Here is an 18,826-nt window from a genome sequence, read left to right on the forward strand (position 1 = left end):
AGAATGTGATGCCTTACCCCCCCACCGGGCCACTGACTGTGCAATTGAGGTGGTGAAGGACTGCACATTAACCAAGAGTAAGATTTACCCTATGAGCGCACTGTACTACGGGACTTTTTGGACAAAAACCTTGCCAGAGGGTTCATTCGCCCATCGAATGCTCCCAACTCAGCCCCCGCGTTCTTCGTCCGAAAAAAGGAGGGCGGCCTGCGCCTCTGCATTGACTTCCGAAAACTCAATGCAGTTACTCAAGCCAACGCCTATCCTATACCGCTAATTTCAGATATTTTGGGGCAACTACAAGAGGGACGTATATTCTCCAAATTGGACCTAGTAGAAGCCTACTACCGCGTCCGTATCCGCGAGGGGGACGAACCCCTCACTGCCTTCTCTAGCTGTTTTGGAATGTTTGAATTCCTTGTGATGCCCTTCGGGTTAAAAGGGGCCCCGGGGGTCTTCATGCAACTCATCAACGAAATCCTCCATGATTTACTGTACCGCGGGGTGGTAGTTTAATTTGTTGACATTCTTATTTATTCAAAAACCATGGATGAGCACGTCACTTTGGTCCGAGAAGTTCTGCACCGCCTGCGCAATCACCAACTCTTTGCAAAGTTGGCTAAATGCGAATTTCACCAGAGCAAAATAACTTTCTTGGGATATATAATCTCCCACCATGGCCTTAGCATGGACCCGGCCAAGGTCCAATCCGTCCTCGATTGGACTCCTCCCTCCAACCGCAAGCAAGTACAACAGTTTCTGGGCTTTGCTAATTTCTACCGCGGATTTATCCCTAACTTCGCCCAAATAGCGCTGCCCATCACCGACCTCCTGAAAACCAAGGGTAAAGGAAGCTCTGCTACATTACCCTCCACTAAAATACTGTGGACTGATCAATGCCAGACCGCCTTTGTGGCCCTCAAACGCCTTTTCACGTCGGAACCTGTGCTACGGCACCCAGACCCAAATCGAATGTTCATTGTACAAGTCGATGCCTCCGACGTAGCTATGGGAGGGGCCCTGCTCCAAAGAGGACCAGATGGTCTCCTTCACCCCTGCGCTTACTTCTCAAAGAAATTTGCGCACTCCCAATTGAACTGGCCCATTTGGGAGAAAGAAGCCTCGGCCGTTCACCATGCGCTTACTCTATGGCGACAATTCCTGGAAGGGTCTAAAGTCCCCTTCGAAGTTTGGACCGATCACAAGAATCTAGCCGCCCTCACAGGAACCCATAAGTTATCCGCGAAACAACAGCGTTGGGCAGAATTCTTTGCTCAGTTTCGTTTTGTCCTGAAGCATGTCCCTGGAAAACAAAACGTTCTCGCAGATGCTCTCTCCCGATTGCCTCAATACCCGGCTAAACTCGATCGGCCAACAGACTCTTTATTTACGCCCGCGCAAAGAGAAGCCCTGCCCGTACTGGCTGTACAAACCCGATCCCAAACGCTTCCCCAGCGGAAACACACGACAGCCGGCGCGCAAGCTCCTCCAGCCCTACCGGCCGCCCAGTTGCCCCCACAACGGAAGCACACGATAGCCGACGCTCCAGCTCTTCCAACCCAACCGGCCGCCCAGCCGCCTGCAGTCTGCACACCACCGCACGTAAGCGCTTCCCCCTCGTCAACCCCCATAACTGCTCCTACTACCACCGTAAACAAGGGGGGGGGTTCCCATCTCCGAGTCTTTCTTAAATTCCCTTCGGGAACAATGCCTTATGGAACGCTCTGCTCAAACCCTGCCTCCTGGTGTAATCGAACAAGGAGGCTCTTGGTATAAAGACTCGAAATTATATGTGCCCAAAGCGCTCCGAAAAGACGTCTTACACTTGGCTCATGGAGTGAAAACAGCTGGATACTTTGGGTTCCTAAAGACCCTTCACCTGTTGCGCAGACAATTTTGGTGGGGGGGAATGCGTTCTGACATTGACTCTTTTATTCGCAGCTGTCCTGTTTGCGCCACAGTCAAACGATCTCAAGGCAAGCCCCCAGGACTACTGCAACCACTTGAAATACCCAGCAAACCCTGGGAAGTGATTGCTATGGATTTTATGACGGATCTCCCTCTCAGCGGGGGAAAAACTGTGTTATGGGTTATCACTGACTTATTTTCTAAGCAAATACATTTGGTTCCATGTGCGGGAATCCCCTCCGCTCAGAAGTTGGCCCGCCTCTTCGTGTCACATGTCTTTAGACTACATTCGTTTCCGCGCAAGATAATCTGCGACCGCGGAAGTAGTTTCGTTGCTAAGTTTTGGAAAGCTTTTCTCAAATTGGTGGGGGTGGAGCAGGGGTTGTCTAGTGAATACCATCCCCAAACAGATGGTCAAACCGAACGTGTCAATGCTGTACTTGAATGCTATTTGCGCTGTTATGTCAATTACCACCAAGATGACCGGGTGGAACTGTTGCCTTTTGCAGAATATGCCTACAATAATGCTGTACATCAGTCCACAGGTTTCAGCCCGTTTTATGCGGTGTATAGACAGGACTTCGGTCCTATCACCCCAATAGAAGGATCAGAGGGGGAGGGGGATGGCGACATTGCCTCTTGGGCACACACCCTCCGTACAACATGGCCCTGGCTGGTTAGCAACCTAGACCGAGCCAAGCGCAAATACAAGGCGCAGGCTGACAAGCATCGTTCCCCCGGTAGGGACCTGCAAGTGGGTGACTTGGTATACCTTTCCACCAAGAACCTGCGTTCCACCCGTCCGTGCCATAAGCTCAGTGCTAAATACATTGGCCCATTTCCCATCACCCGCCTCATAAATCCTGTCACGGTGGAACTGTCTCTCCCCAAAACTCTGAGGCGTGTGCACCCCGTTTTCCATATCAGCCTTCTAAAGCCCCATGTTGCTTCCCCACAATGGCACCCGGAGCCGCCTCCTGAACAACCCATAATGGTGGGGGGGGAGAACATTTCGAAGTCTCCAAAATCCTGGATTCCCGCATACACCACGGGGCCTTGCAATACCTGATCCGCTGGAAACACTTCCCCCCTGCCCATGACGAATGGGTTCGCGCACGGGATGTCTCCGCCCCCAAACTCGTGAACGCCTTTCACAATACCTACCCGGACAGACCAGCCCCCTTGCCGGATGGGAGGGGGCCTTAAGGGGGGCAGGATGTCAGGCTGTTATCTCGGTTTAGATGTTTCCTTTCGTTTCTCTGCTGAACCGTCCAGACTTCAAGGACGGCTACACATACCAAAGCCTGGGGACGCTACTCCTGGGAAATAATGCTCTGTTTATGCTTTGTAATCTCCCGCCGTTTCTCTGCCTTATATTTCCAAATAACGGGCAACACAAACCATAGCTGTCATCTTGCCTTCAATGCACTGTATTGCCTATTTGACCAGTAAAGCCATCTGCTTGGAATCTGATTGTCTCTGTGGTGATTTCTGGTTCGATGGGTCAAGAGCTCACACTTTTGAGGATTTTCAATCTTAATTTAAGAAACCATTTTAATATTATTGTATTTGTTTGTTTTGTTTTATGTTATAAAAATTAATAAACATTTATGGGGGAAGAAAAGGAAAGCTGTGCCTCTTTTGAGGATTTTCAATCTTAATTTAAGAAACCGTTTTAATATTATTATTATTATTATTGTATTTGTTTGTTTTGTTTTATGTTATAAAAATTAACAAACATTTATGGGGGGAGAAAAGAAAAGCTGTTCCTCTTTTGAGGATTTTCAATCTTAATTTAAGAAACCGTTTCATATTAATAATAATAAAAAAAAACAGGAGCCCAAGATTAGCATCACGACCTTATGATTTCAGGCGTTACCTTTTCGGGTCTCTTCTATTTAACTGCAAGGAGCTGCTGAAAAACACAGTTCTTGCGAGGCAGTCTTTGCAACGAAGCCAGTCGGTGGGGTGGCTGCGGCCTACTGCGCTCGGAGAAACCCTGAAGCACCGGTTAGTATGGCTCCGTGTCGTCCCCCCCCCCAAAAAAAAGCTTCAACTGAAGCGCCAACCGTCCAGAATAACGGTCGCGTGAAGAGGCCCCATTGAGGAAACACAGGAACGAGCGGCCGCCTTGCCCCAGCAGGAGCACCCCATCGCACCAAGCCGGCCTCCCTGCTGCCGCTTTCCCGGCTCGCTCCCAAGCCGGCCTGTGGCACGCGGCAGCAGGGGGAGCTCGAGCGGGGAGGGAGCAGCCAGCCGCAAACGGCAGCGGCGGGAGGAGGAGGAGGAGGAGGAGGGCGATCTCGATCCCGGCGGGAGCAGCGAAAGGCCATTCGCGGAGGCCCCCGGCGCCAGAGCCGGCCCGCGACCTCACCGGGATGCCACAATAGCTCCCGCGGGTTGCCCTGGGCTGCGGGATCGGGGCGCTCCTTCCCAAGCCTCCCCCTGCCCGCCTCCTCGGGGGCCGTCCCCGGCAGAGCCTACTGCCGCCGCCACCGCCTCTCCGAGGAGGACGGGCCGCGGGGCCGCTTCGATAGACGCCGGGGCTCGGATGCCTGCGTCACGCCACGCCGCTGCCGAGGCCTGGGCTCCTGTAGCAGTGGCGCCGGAGCGAGAGCGCGCGCAGGCGCGTGCCGGCCCGGAGGTGAGAGGACGGGCAGGTAGGCGCTTCTCCTCCTCCTCCCCCCCCTTCGGGAGTGGTGGTGGTGGTGGTGCTGGGGGGGGGGGGTCTTTGCCTGTTGCGGGTTGGGTCCGTGAAACCCGAGACTGGGAATATGGGGGTGGGGGGGAGGAATGTTTCCTTGCTGTCCTTGCACGGGGAAGGGGAGGGCGAAATGTTGACAGAGGCGTTTGTATTTTAGATATACCCTCATACACAGTGGGTAGCCGTGTTAGTCTGTCTGCAGTAGTGGAAAAGAGCAAGAGTCCAGTAGCACCTTAGAGACTAACACAAATATTTTCTGGCAGGGTAGGAGCTTTGCACCTTAAAGTAGCTCATACCCTGCCAGAAAATATTTTTGTTAGTCTTTAAGGTGCTACTGGACTCTTGCTCTTTTCTACTATTCTCATACACAGGTACACAAATATTTTTGCTTTGCTCCTACCCTGCCAGAAAACATTTTTGTTAGTCTTTAAGGTGCTACTGGACTCTTGCTCTTTTCTACTACCCTCATACACAGAGACTCAATAAAAAAGCGCTTCCCTGTGCTCTAGCCAGGAGCAGGGCGCCTGTGGGTTGGGGGCTCTGTCAACAGGTGACAGGGGCAGCCCAGGCCGCTAGCTAAGGGTTTGGCCCAAAATGTAGCCGACATCAGTTCTGCAACAAATTTCAATTCTGCCACTTGCCTTTTTTTTCTGTTTCTGGCCCTGTTTTATTTTTATTTATTTTCCCCCCAAGCCCAGGGTTGGCCAGGTGGTTCCCTGCCTGTTCTTCCTCCCCCCCCCCCCCAGCATCCTGTGTGAAAACTGTAGCACTGGGATGTTCTCTGGCTTTTTGCCCTATTTGGAATACCCTTCACGCATTTCTCCATAACTCAGCAGGACAGCTGACGTTGTGAGCTGTGTGGTTTACTCTTATTTAATCACAGAAGGCAATGTTTTCTTTATTACTGAATCTCCGCTCCTCAAAAAGCTTTATGATTTATTTTTTTGATCTGTATACCAATATTTTCCCCTGGATAGTTTTTTTTAATTGATTAATCTGGAAGTAAGGGGGGGGGGAGATGTCAATTCATTTCGTAGCCAAGAACAACTTTTATAAGTGTTACCTGGGAGTATAATACTTCATGTGGTTGTTCTGCCATATTTCCTTCCCTCTACAGATCTCGGATTTGTTTCTTTCCACCAATTGTAAATTCTTGGCATTCCAAATGTAATAGAGTGTCCTCGTTTAACTCTGTCAAAGCTACCTGATACCTTGTAAGAACAGAGCTGAACACTGCTGGTATATAAAGCTTTTCAGGGATTGTACATGTGGACAGCCTTGGTTAATGGGCTACAAGAAGCCAGACTTGGGTGTGATATTTTGATGTTAGCACACTTATGTACAGAAACATAATTTCTGCTTAAAATGTGAACACCAGTTTGTAATTTCCTGCTTCGTTTTTTTTTTAAGATCTATTTTCCCACAGGTTACACGTATGTCAGTTTGTTTAAGTAATAAAAGGAGTGGTGTGTTTACACAGTGGGACTGAATGAAGATTGTGTGTGTGATAAGAAGACAGAATTGTTGTTGACATTTTCTTAATTTTTGTCCTCCAGAGGGTGCTGCAAAAAATCTGTTTCCTTTAAAAAATAATACATAATACGAAGTCAGTTAAACAACAGTTTACTTTATGAAGGCTACACAATACCCTGCAAAAACAGAGGGCATAGCTGATACAGATGTTACTATTATTTTGGGGGGTTAACACCCAAATGTTTGTTTATGTGTGTATCCACAGATTTTGCCATGTTGAGAAATTGATTTATTGATGGTAACTTTGGAAATACATGCAGTATATAGGTGATTGTTTTTCTCATGAAGAGGTAGTATCTACTACATGCAAACAGTTCTGTTTGTTCTTGGGGGAAAAATTTATGAAGAAAATTCATGTGTGAATTAGTAGTATGTGAATACTGCTTGCAGCATTTCTAATTATTATAGAACAGAGACAGTGGAAAGTGCTGCTACTGCAATTGCAGAAATTGTGAATGTGGTATTGTATTGTTCTTAGCCGGCCTGGGCCTGGCCAGGAAAGGGAGGGAGAGAAATAAAATTAAGTAAATATTGTGAATTGTCAGTAATTCACATAGCTGCTTTTCTTCAGGCAAATGTGTTCCTGAGGATGCTTCCTAGTCATTTTGGGACTTTCCCCAAACACTTGATTTTTAAAAATGGTGCCCATAGGTTTTCTAAAATGAATCATGGGATAAAAACTAGTGCTACAGGAGGTATTTTACCTGCCTGTTGAGTGGTAGTGAAAACACCAAAGAGAGGATTTTTTATTGCTTACATTATCCCGTCATAGGTCTATACCTCATTTTCAGGAAGGAGTTTTTTTGCTGGAGTATGAAATCTGTCTTCTTCTCAAGAGTTCCATGGTTGTTGCAGCAGAAGGAGGAATGATGGGAGTAAGCTAAACCTGTATGAGAATGTAATTCTGGTTATTCTGTCTTCAGTATAAGTGCCATTGACCTCTGTTGGTCTTCCTTTTGAGTAAACATGTCCAAGATCAGTCTAAGATCAGTCTGTTTAGCAATGGAAGAGTCCACTGTGAGAGGTAAATAAGAAAATGTATCCGGTATGTACATAGAAATGCACTAGGCCCTTCTCTTCCTTGACACATTAGTGGCTGACCTAGATAATTTCTCAAGAACACATACTGGAGCTTCCAAAGTGAACTCAGCAGTCAGTAGCCCAACCTTGGATGTCTATATAATTAATTTCAAACTATTTACTTCCTTTATTTTATTGTGGCTGTTTAATTCTTAGCTGACATAAGTTGCTGATGTTCACTTGTCAACATCAGGTGTTTGCATTGTTAGTAGCACAATTTGACATAAGCAGCAATTAATCACTTTTAGAAATATCTCTATTTTCTGCATTCTGTGTGTATGCATGGGTGTTGCTCCCCAAGCTGTGTTTTGGAGGGTCCTGGTGTTCATCAGAAACTTATGAGGGGTTCCTTTATGGGAAGACTAGTAGTAGTAGGTACTGTACCCTGAAAAGCAGCGTGTGCTTCATTACTGGTGTTGTCCTGTAATATGAAGCCACTAGAGAACATTGGCTGTGGATTTCATGTTAATGGTAGTGGCGAGAACCAGCAGGTTTGGCTTGTGCTTCACACAAGACACATAGTCCCTAGTGTAAAAGAATCCCCTTTGCTTTCTGCTGTCTTTGCCTGTGGGGAATTTGTGTGTATGTGAGTGTGCTTTGGCTTTCCATCCATCTCTTCTTTCTCTAGTCTAACTCCTACCATTCAACTTCTGCCCTTTCTTTCTCTACCTGTGACTTGAGGTGCAGGTAGGGGCTATATGCATTTATGTGTAGGGTTTGTGCGTTCTGTTTCACCCGTCCTCCTCCCTGGCCATTGAACTGTATGTAGCCCAGTCAGGAGTTTCTGGTCTGTGTGTCCTGGGTGAGATCTTTAAAAGGAAAATATATTTATCTACTAAAATACAATCTCAGTTCACTAGAGTAAAAGGCTCTAGTGAAAACTATATCATAACATTACAGGATATTAAGAAAATAAATAAAAACATGAGAGTAACTAAGTTGTCACTGCTGTTACCCTTCCATTAAATGGACACAAGCCTGCTGAAACCTTGAAAAATAGAGGCTGGTCACAATAGACTTCCCCCTCGTCAGGGTGGATAAAAATCAATGATTTTTAAAAATTTTAAATCAATTTTTTAAATTTTTAAATTGGATATTTTAATTTAAATTGGAGTTTTTTTGATAGATTTTTCATCAAAAAGCATTTTATCTAAAGATAGTTTTCTATTTAAGATGCATTATAGTCCAAAGGCTATTCATGAAATGAGGATTAGTTCTTAATTATGTAGCATGAGGCATATATTCATGCAATATTGGTAAATGAATTCCATTAATCCATTCACAATGTCATGCTCTTCCAGAGGTTTCTGTAAGATTATTTTGGGCAATTTTTCTATCTAGACAATATTATCACAGATGCCTGGTTTTGCAGATCTCAAAACTGAGAATTTGTATCTGCAGAGATAACATGCCTCTTCTTCTCAGCAAAAATGCTATAAAATAAACATACAACAGAGTTGAGAAAAATACCTTAATCCCATTGCTCCTTTGCAAATCTATGTACACAGACTCAACCCTTATGTCTTAAGTGCTAAATTTCAAGAAGTTCAATGAATACATCTATTGGAATGGATCTGTGCGAGGAACTAGGTGTGAAGAGTAGGGTTGCCAGGTCCCTCTTCCTCACCAGCAGGAGATTTTTGGGGTGGAGCCTGAGGAGGGCGGGGTTTGGGGAGGGGTGGGTCTTCAATGCCATAGAGTTCAATTGCCAAAGTGGCCATTTTTCTCCAGGTGATCTGATCTCTATCGGCTGGAGATCAGTTGAATTAGCAGGAGATCTCCTGCTACTACCTGGCAGTTGGCAACCCTAGTGAAGAGGGAGGGGCAAGCAGTAAAAATGACAGGGAAACCTTTTGAGCAGAATACTCCAGAAGTCTTGGGATCTTTGTGTGTATAGCCTGAGGTTTATCATATTATTTTCTCCCGGGAGGAGAAAACCTACAATGGTGGCAGGCTGTAAAAGAAACCCAGTTTGGGAACATTTTAATGAAGTTCCTCTACCTATGAGTAAGGCAGGCATGTGTGCAAAATGCAAACACTGCAACAAAGATATGCAAGGCCTGATGGCCCAAATGAAACAACATCATGAGAAGTGCTGCTTATGTAGAAAACCATGATTTAAATCTAGTCCTACTGACTAATGATTTAAATCATGCAAATCTAGTCTTACTGACTAGTGATTTAAATTGAATCCACCCTGTTTCCCCTGGGCTTTGGCTTGTCTACCTCTGTCAGGGTGTCCAGACCTTTAACCCTTCCAGTCCTATCTGGGAAGGTTTTACTTTGATCTACTACTGAAACTGGTGGTTAATCCCCACATGTATTATACCTTTTCATCAATCAAATCAAAGTGCATGTCCCAAAACCTTTACGACCCAACTCAGGATATCCAAATAGTCATCAATCTTGCCCCCTCCTGGCAGGTGGACAAATGGTCATTTCTATCCTGTGTATTTGTCTCCATAAAGGAAATTCATCTCTCAGCCTGAAAACTGAAGAGTCCATTGCCTCGTTCCCAACAAATAAAGTTTTCTCTGAGATCAGTAACTCCCAAAGTTTTTAAGGTATCCTGGATTCTTCTACCCTGACTCCTAGAACGTGTCTCAGAATTCTTGGAATTGTAAGCTACTGAAATACTGAGTCCAAGAGGCTAATGCAGAAATTGTCACTGACTTCATTAGGGTAGGATTTTTCTTTTTGTTAACTCTGTGCAGAATTACAGTGTTTTTATATTCATATTCTTCTTCTACTGGCATAATATTTAATTTTTATGCCCTCTGTACCTTTCTAACTGGTCAAGAATTTTTAAAGGTAACCATTCCCCAACTTTGGATGCCTTCCTTTCCACCTTGTTCAGAACAAAACTTATTCTAAATGTTCATACAAACAATTACATATCCTCTGAATTAGTGCAAGAGCTTGCAGCAATAAAAGTTTTGGGAAGGATACTGGTAAGGATGACTGAGCTATGGCAATAGCAGCAGTAAAAGTTATCATTTGAATAGACCCTCCAAAGAATTTGTTCATTTGGTGAAGCAGATAAAAGTTTAATGTTGAACATTAAAATGTTTATGTCCTTCTATTGCAGAAAAGGCAAATGTATTGCAGTGTCATTTGGCAGGGATTTTAATCCAGTGTGTGTTAAGTGCTGTCAAGTCACTTTCGACTCATGGCAACCCTATGAATCAGTGTCCTCCAAAATGTTTTATCTTTAACAGCCTTGCTCAGGTCTTGCACATTGAGGGCTGTGGCTTCCTTTATAGTCAATCCATCTCTTGTTGGGTCTTCCTCTTTTCCTGCTGCCTTCAACTTTTCCTAGCATGATTGTCTTTTCCAGTGACTCTTGTCTTCTCATAATGTGACGAAAGTATGATAACCTCAGTTTAGTCATTTTAGCTTCTAGGATCAGTTCAGGCTTGATTTGATCTATAACCCACTGATTTGGGTGTTTGTTTGTTTTTGGCGAGCCACAGTATCTGTAACACTCCACAGTAGGATCAAAATGCTTGTGTTTAAAATATGTGGAATTTAGTACAGTTTAGTCAGTATCGTTAACTAAAACTAAACTATGACGACAATACAAAACACCGTGAAACTAAGTTTTGTGAAACCTTTGTATGGCCTGGTTACACCGGAAGTTGCAATGTTGGTGTAATGTAACCACTCCTAATAGCAAAGGCAGTATTACAACAACACCAATAGGAAACACAGCCCAGTGTAGCAACATTGCTAGACACACCCAAAGCATTCTAGGTAATTCCTCTTGCTGTATTCCAATCATATTGAGGTGTTCAAATTATCTGGGCACAAAATGCATTACTCAGTGCTTAGTTGGCTGAATGACCCCATGATTTCACCCAACTTGATACATGTGGCTGTTCCTTTTGCCAGAAAGACCATCAGGGCCAAGCAGGGAGGGAAAGGCCATCTTGCCAGTCACAGTACTTGGCCAGCTTCATTGTCCAGTGTACAGGGGGCATGTAGGGAAAACCTTTGAGTTCCCTAGCACAAAGATTCAAAGTACTTCTTTAAGGAATTATCCTGTAACAGACAATTATTAGAATATACTATACAACACAGTCATATCAGTGCCTGTGTAGGCAGACAAGTTTTTGCAAGACTCATATGCATATGGAAAAGAGGCATCCAGAACAGGAATCAGCATCAAAAGCTTCTTGGTATCTCATTAGTTAAGAGTACTGCCCCTAGCCCGATTTTTGCCAAATCTTGGAAACTAAGCAGGGTTAGCTCTGCTTAGTATTTGAATGTGAGACTGTCAGGAGATGAGCCATTTTCAGAGTAAAATTCCACTTAGACTTTATCTTTGCACTGTTCAGTCAACAACAGGCACTAGCTTCCCCCCTCCCCCCACAGAAACCATTACCATCAAGGTTGTTTTCACCAGGCCAATGAATTGGCTCACTAGTTGCAGCTGGAACAAATTGGGAAAGGGGATTTGCTCATCTTCCAGAAGACTCTTTGGAAGCAGAGTGGTGATTGGTTGCAAGAGGTCAGGAGGTCCATGGCTGATGTTTTCTGTAAGATGTAGTCTCTTTGGCTAGGTCGCACCCCTTCCTTATTCCATTCCATCCTGCTCCACCAATCTTTTGTCCCTCACCACTTGGTAGTGTTATATCTACGTGGACTATGCTGTTTGCTTTGTTGGACTTCATTTGTTAAGGCCTTACGAAGTTAAGACCTGCACTGCATAACCTTTATTCAATAAGTGTATCTAAGAAGTTAGTTTTATTATTTTGGAACTGTATTGTTTTAAAAATTCTTCTTTTTAACAAAGCTTATTTTACTTTATGGTGTGTTGCCGCAAGTTCACTGGTGGAATCCAGGTTAAGCTTCGTTGCATTATCAACAGAGAGGCTTGCTCCAGGGTCTCAGATTTAGGATGGGAACAGATCTGTCAGACCAAGGTAGGTCAGCCTTGCTAAAGAACATTAAGGAATACCAGGGTCACTATACAGAAACAGGCAGTGACAAATCACCTCCGAACGTCTCTTGCCTTGAAAACTCTTAAGGCAGGGGTGTCCAAACTTTTTTCAAAGAGAGCCAGATTTGATGAAGTGAACATGCATGAGGGCCGACCATTTTGCCTGACATTCTTAATTAAATTAATTAAATGCAAATTAACTATTTTATGCAAAGTTTATTGCAAACAGCATACTTATTATGCCCATAACCACAGACTGCACCACAAAAACCATGGCTACTTTCCCCAAAGCCCCTTTCAGCTCACCGGACGCCCACCAGCTTCTAAATCTCCAACCTTCCTTCTGTAGGGAGGGAGCAGGAACTCTTCCTCCCCCCTCCGCCCCCACCCCCGCTCATGTGCCTCTCTGGGACTGTCAACTCTCTCCCTTCAACCATGCCGGGGGTATTCTGTCCTCCCCTCATCTGAGCCAGGAAATAAACTGGTTTTCATTCTCATGGAGTCCAAGATTCAAACACTCTGACATCTCCCGTGCAGGGAGGAATGTGGAGTTTTTCTCCCCATGAGAGCCAGCGTGGTGTAGTGGTTAAGAGCGGTGGTTTGGAGAGGTGGAGTCTGATCTGGAGAACCGGGTCTGATTCCCCCACTCCTCCACATGAGCGGTGGAGGCTAATCTGGTGAGCTGGATTTGTTTCTCCTGCTCCTACACACGAAGCCAGCTGGGTGACCTTGGGCTAGTCACAGCTCTCTTAGCCTTACCTACCTCACAGGGTATCTGTTGTGGGGAGGGGAAGGGGAGGGTGATTGTAAGCCACCCTTAAGTGGTAGAGAAAGTGGGCATATAAAAAAACAACTCTTCCCTTCTTCTTTCCTTCTGACCTCTTTGCTCTCTGCTTGGGGCTTTGACCTCTGGAATGAACACTCCCAGGCTTTTCGGTGTTTGTGTGTGGGTGTGGGTGTAGGTGTCTTTCCTCTCCCGATTGGGGCCAGCCTCTGACCTCCCTTGCATTTCCCTTCCCCCCCCGCCACCTTTCCCACCCCGCCAACTTTTCCCCCAACCTATCCTCAGGATCCCCCTTGACCCACTCGGGAGGAGCTGCTGCTGCTTTCCATGCTTCAGAACAACAAAGGCCATGTCCCCACGCACGGGCTCTGGGTAGGAAGGAAGTGGCCTCTCTAGGGTTTCAGACTCGCTGGCCTTCATTCTGGGGGGTGGGGCTGAGACAGCCAATCGAGGCGACCCTCCACCCAAGCGTCGCCCCCTCGGTCGGGGATGCAAAGCACACGCGCAGCCCCCACGCACCCCCTTTTCTCTCTCTGCAAAACAGGCTGGGGGGCCGTATTAAACCGGCCCAGGGGCCGCAATTGGCCCCCGGGGCCGGACTTTGGACATGACTGCTCTAAGGGGTCGCCATAAGTTGTCTGCAATTTCACAGCAAAAAAGAAAAAAGAAAGGAGAAAAGTAGTTCAGTGGAAAATAAGAGGTAAAGTTTGATTTCCACCATGCCTTTGGGGTGTTCTCCCAGCAGCAGTGATTTTTTATGTCTACAGCTCAGACATCAGTTTCCTAACAGTGAAGATGCAGGAGAACACATAAGAAAGAAGAAAGTTTCAAAATCAATTTGATATGGGAGAGGGTCAGCTATTTAAAGTATTTTTTTTTTTAAATCCTTTGCATGACCTGATTTGGATCTTGAGTTGCATATTTAAAGCCGTTTAGGCTGATGGAGCAATTACTAAGAACATAAGGAAACCTGTGTAGAAGCTAATTATTTTATTTTTCTGTTATTTCCCTCCTTTATTTAAGGGAGAAAAGCACCCATCTTCATATTGCTCATATAAGTCCATCTATAACTTAATAGACTTGCTTCTGTCTGTAATGACATATAGGGACAATGAACATCATGTTTCATCAGCAGGTTCTGTCAACTTCTTAGGTACTCTGGAATAAAGCAAACAATTGTGGAATGTGTAGTTCAGCATGTATATGTCTGTGAAATCATAGGATTACATTGTAGTCTAAAGGGGAGTTACACCCTTCTAAGCCCACTGACTTCAGTGGTTTTAGAATGGTGGAACTCTGTTTGGAATAGTACTGTTAATACATCCTATGCCATTTCAGATATGGCTTAATGTCTCTTCAGAGTTAAATAATTCTTATAATTTTTATACACACTGAACTCTTGTCTTCAGTAGTGTGCTTTATTAAGGCTTAATTTTCTTACATATGTTGTGTTACTCCATGCTGTTCCTTCCCAGATCTGGATAAATAAAAACCATTGACAAACAAATCTAAAAATAGTATTTTTAAAAAATTAATTGGATTTTAAAAACATTTAATTGAATTTTTAAGAAGTTTTAGTTATAGTTTCAAATGAAATCTGAACTTGCACATATCTCTTAAAATTGAATTTGCAACCCTTGTATGAACTTACGAAAGGCTACTTTTTGTAACAAAACAGGGCGTAACATCTTTATCATCAAACGGCTCTGCAGTTCATACAATTATATTATGGCTTGATACTGGTTGCAAGTGTCAGGCAGGTCACCCCAGGTGCCATGTGCTGATCAATATCTGGGTGACTTTTTACTCATATTCTATGCCTAGTAGTTATCTGATCTCTGAAATAGGGTCAGTAGTCTTTGTGAATATCAAAGAAAAGTAGACACTTTCTATCTCACAAAGAACAATGCCCAGTGGCATCTTTCTATCACTATGCTGAAATCCTTTGTGTTGGAAGATAAAATGAAATATGTCCTCAGTGCCACTCAATCAGCCAGAGTTCTTAAAACTAAGGTATTGATTCCTGGCAACCAATCATCACATTGCCTGGTTTAGTGTTCTGAGGTGATCTGGAAGCAACATAACTGTGGGCAGCTCTATGACATCTCACCTTTTGATAGAGTTGGAAGCTGATTCCATACCCTTATCTTGATATGGAGAGTCTTTGCCCCTGTTCGTAGAAAACTATAAGGGCTCCATTTTCACATAAACCAGATGAGGAGAAACAGGACTCATATTCTTGGTTTCATCAGAAAGGACTTGTGGACCCATAGGAGTCTTTGGGCACCATTTTGAGAAGCAGTTTTTTATAATTATTATATTTTAAAGGAAAATGATAGGCAGTGTGACATACAAGGTACTTCATCAGGCTAACAGAGATAGTTGGTTAAATGTCCATTTTCAAAATTATTATTTGTAGTAAGCAGGTTGTGAGTGATCTTGAACCTCCTACACTTCTCACTTTCCCCCCTCTTGTCTGTTCTAGCTCTTCTGTCATGCCTTGGTTTGAGCCCTAAAGTCAATAAAACTGGACCAGCTGTTTCCACCTCATTTGGAGCCTACAACAGGCTGAATGGTGTTCCAAGCAGCTTTGTGACAAGCTACTCTGATGTCATTGCCTGTGGAATCATAGAGGCAAAACTGAGGCAAAAGAATAACACACTTGACTCTACAGTCAGAGATTAACCATGGGCAACTCTTGGCCGACCATAAAAGCACTACAGTGTAGTTTATACCAGTGGTGTTTGGGCAACTCATTGTATATCAGAAGAGCCATCCTTGGGTCTTTTGCTGAAATTAAAGAGCTGCTTGTAGTTAGAGCAGAAGAGGAAACGTGGCAGTCGGAGCATCTGATATGACAACTATTGTACCACTAGGTATTATTTAAGTTAACTGCCTCATGGGTCCTCTAACGTATAACCCCTAAGGTAACATTATCTTTTAATCAGCCATATTTGGCCTCTGTATTCCTAATATTTGAGATCCCCAAAACCTTCTCATTGTGCCCTAATTCAAACTATTTCAATTACATTACGTTTGCTCAAGGACTCTTTCTATAAAAAGCCATCAGAAGATTTCACTTATTTCAAAATTTCTGTTCCTCTTTTTTTTCTGCCCAGCTCTTTGGCCCATGTTGCCGTATCAGTTTGTTTAACAAACCCAGTTCAGATCATGATATGTCACTTTGATTCTGTTGATGCCAGTGTGACTATGTTAGTTTGGGATTAGTTGCTTTCATATAATTTCGTTTGCGATTTAAGAAATAATCCTAATTGTAATAAATTGCTGTAGACTACTAGGAGTGTGCACCAGAATTTTTATTTCCATTTTTATTCTTTAATCATTGTATTCTAATTTTCTTTATTTTTGCTATTAGATGTGTTTATATATATATATATTTAGTTTCCATTGGCTTCAATGAGAAATATATCTCTGTAATTTTTTAACATCTGTTTTAGCAAATTAAATAACGAACATAATCAGCAATTATATTTCCTCAGGTCAAACTGGTTTCATTCCCGGTAGAGCAGCTACTGTAAACTCTAGTCCCGTGATAATCCCATAAACAGACTTCAGCAGACAGACAGTCCAAAGAAAGCTGATTTATTAGAAAATCCACAGGTAACAGAAGCCAGGAGTCAAAAGGGACACTAGTAAAAGCTATGGGTACCGTACAGGGCATATATAGAAGAGCAAAGGGCAAATCTAGGTAGATCTGGATACCATGGCAACCCCCCTCCCTAGAGCTGTCAGGAGGCTAGGAGAATTCCCACATAAAGAAGTCTAAACACACTGTTTACAGGGCACGAAGCTGGCCTTGGCCGGCACCTGGAGAAACCACAACATTCCTTTCTCAGATCCATGCCTGACATTCTGTCCCCCCCAAAGGCCCCCCCACTCATTTTCCCAGAGCTGGTTTGTGAGGATAGGCAGCATGGAATTTGCGAACTAAGTGGGGGCCGGAAACATCGCGAGAACGCACCCACTCATCCTGAGCAGAACTGAAATGCTTCCAGCGAACCAGATATTGGAGGGTACCATGGCGGATACGCGAGTCCAGGATTTTTGCTACTTCAAAATGCTCTTCCCCCCCCCCCACTCCCACCATCACAGGCGCTTCAGGCTGTGGTTCAGGATGCCAGTCCGGGGAGGGAACGTGTTCCTTTAACAGACTGACATGAAACACAGGATGAATTCTCAGGGATTTGGGGAGGGAGAGTTCTACTGTCACCTGATTGATAATCCGGGAAATGGGGAACGGACCCACATACTTGGCACTGAGTTTGCCGCACGGGCGGGTAGATCGTAGATTCTTGGTGGACAGATACACCAGATCCCTCACCCTGTACTCCAATCCCGGTGAACGGTGTTTGTCAGCTTGAGCCTTGTATTTACGTTTGGCTCGTTCCAGATTCTTAATCAGCCACGGCCAGGTTGTTTGGACCGTGTGCACCCACTCGGCCACATCGGCGCCTCCCTCCCCCCCTGAAATATCAACATGGCCAATGGGGCCAAACTCTTTCCCATACATGACCCGAAAAGGGCTAAACCCAGTGGACTGGTGCACAGCATTATTGTAAGCATATTCAGCAAAGGGCAACAGCCCCACCCAATCATCCTGGTGGTAATTAACATAACAGCGTAAATAGCATTCCAACTCAGCATTCACCCGTTCAGTTTGGCCATCTGTTTGGGGATGGAAAGCACTTGACAATCCCTGTTCCACCCCAACCAATTTTAGGAAAGCTTTCCAAAACTTAGCCATATAGGTGCCCCCGCGGTCGCTCACTATCTTGCGCGGAAAACTGCAGTCTAAAGACATGTGACACAAAGAGGCGGGCCAGTTTTGGGGCGGAAGGGATACCTGCGCAAGGTACAAGATGCACCTGTTTTGCGGACAACTTGCGAGCCCCCGTTAAGGCTACCAAGTTTTTGTGATCACTCCAAACGTCAAAGGGCACTTTAGATCCTTCTAAAAACTGCCTCCACACCATGAGGGCATGCTGAACCGCTGCAGCCTCCTTTTCCCAGATCTGCCAATTGAGCTGAGATTGAGTGAACTTAGAGAAGTAAGCACATGAATGCAGTTGACCGTCCCGTCCCCCCGCTGCAGCAGCGCACCTCCCATTGCTACCTCAGAAGCGTCTACTTGGACTATGAACATTTGTTCACAATCAGGGTGCTGTAGAACCGGCTCGGAGGTAAATAGTCGTTTGAGGCTGTCAAAAGCAGTTTGACACTGGGGGGTCCAAATTACTGTGGCCATAGGCAAGGTGGCCACACTTCCCTTTCCTTTAATTTTAAGGAGGTCTGTGATGGGCAGCGCAATCTGAGCGAAGTTGGGGAGGAAATTTCTGTAGAAATTTGTGAACCCGAGAAATCTCTGAACTTGCCTACGTGTTGTGGGTGGTTCCCAATTGGTCACAGCTTGTACCTTTTCTGGGTCCATAGTAAGTCCTTGGTGCGAGATTATATAGCCCAGGAAAGTCAATTGTTTTTGGTGGAACTCGCACTTGGACACCTTAGCATAGAGCTGATTGTCTCTGAGACTTTGTTCATCAAAGGTTTTTGAATAAATGAGAATGTCATCCAGGTAAACCACCACCCCCTTGAACAGCAAGTCGTGTAGGATCTCATTAATGAGTTGCATGAAGACCCCCGGGGCTCCTTTTAATCCAAAAGGCATCACCAGAAACTCAAACATTCCAAAACAACTGAAGAAGGCTGTTAGGGGCTCATCTCCTTCTCGAATCCTGATTCTGTAATAGGGTTCGGCTTTCCATCCCCCACCACCTCAATAGCACAGTCTGTCCGGCGGTGGGGGGGTAACACATCACATTCCTGCACATTAAAGACATCCGTAAAGTCCTGATAT

At 44.8% G+C, this 18,826-nt stretch overlaps 1 protein-coding gene across 3 annotated transcripts in view; it reads left to right on the forward strand.

Annotated features, from left to right (window-relative positions):
• The first annotated feature begins 5,439 nt into the window (after positions 1-5,439).
• Positions 5,440-18,826, forward strand: part of FAM135A (family with sequence similarity 135 member A) — a 75,043-nt gene continuing 61,656 nt past the window's right edge. For all 3 annotated transcript variants that reach the window (XM_056856523.1, XM_056856521.1, XM_056856522.1), the window contains exon 1: positions 5,440-5,461. The gene's annotated coding sequence lies outside the window, so the exon portion shown is untranslated. The remainder of the gene's footprint in view (positions 5,462-18,826) is intronic.

Source organism: Euleptes europaea, chromosome 10 (genome assembly GCF_029931775.1).
Source record: "Euleptes europaea isolate rEulEur1 chromosome 10, rEulEur1.hap1, whole genome shotgun sequence".
Lineage (NCBI taxonomy): Eukaryota > Metazoa > Chordata > Lepidosauria > Squamata > Sphaerodactylidae > Euleptes > Euleptes europaea.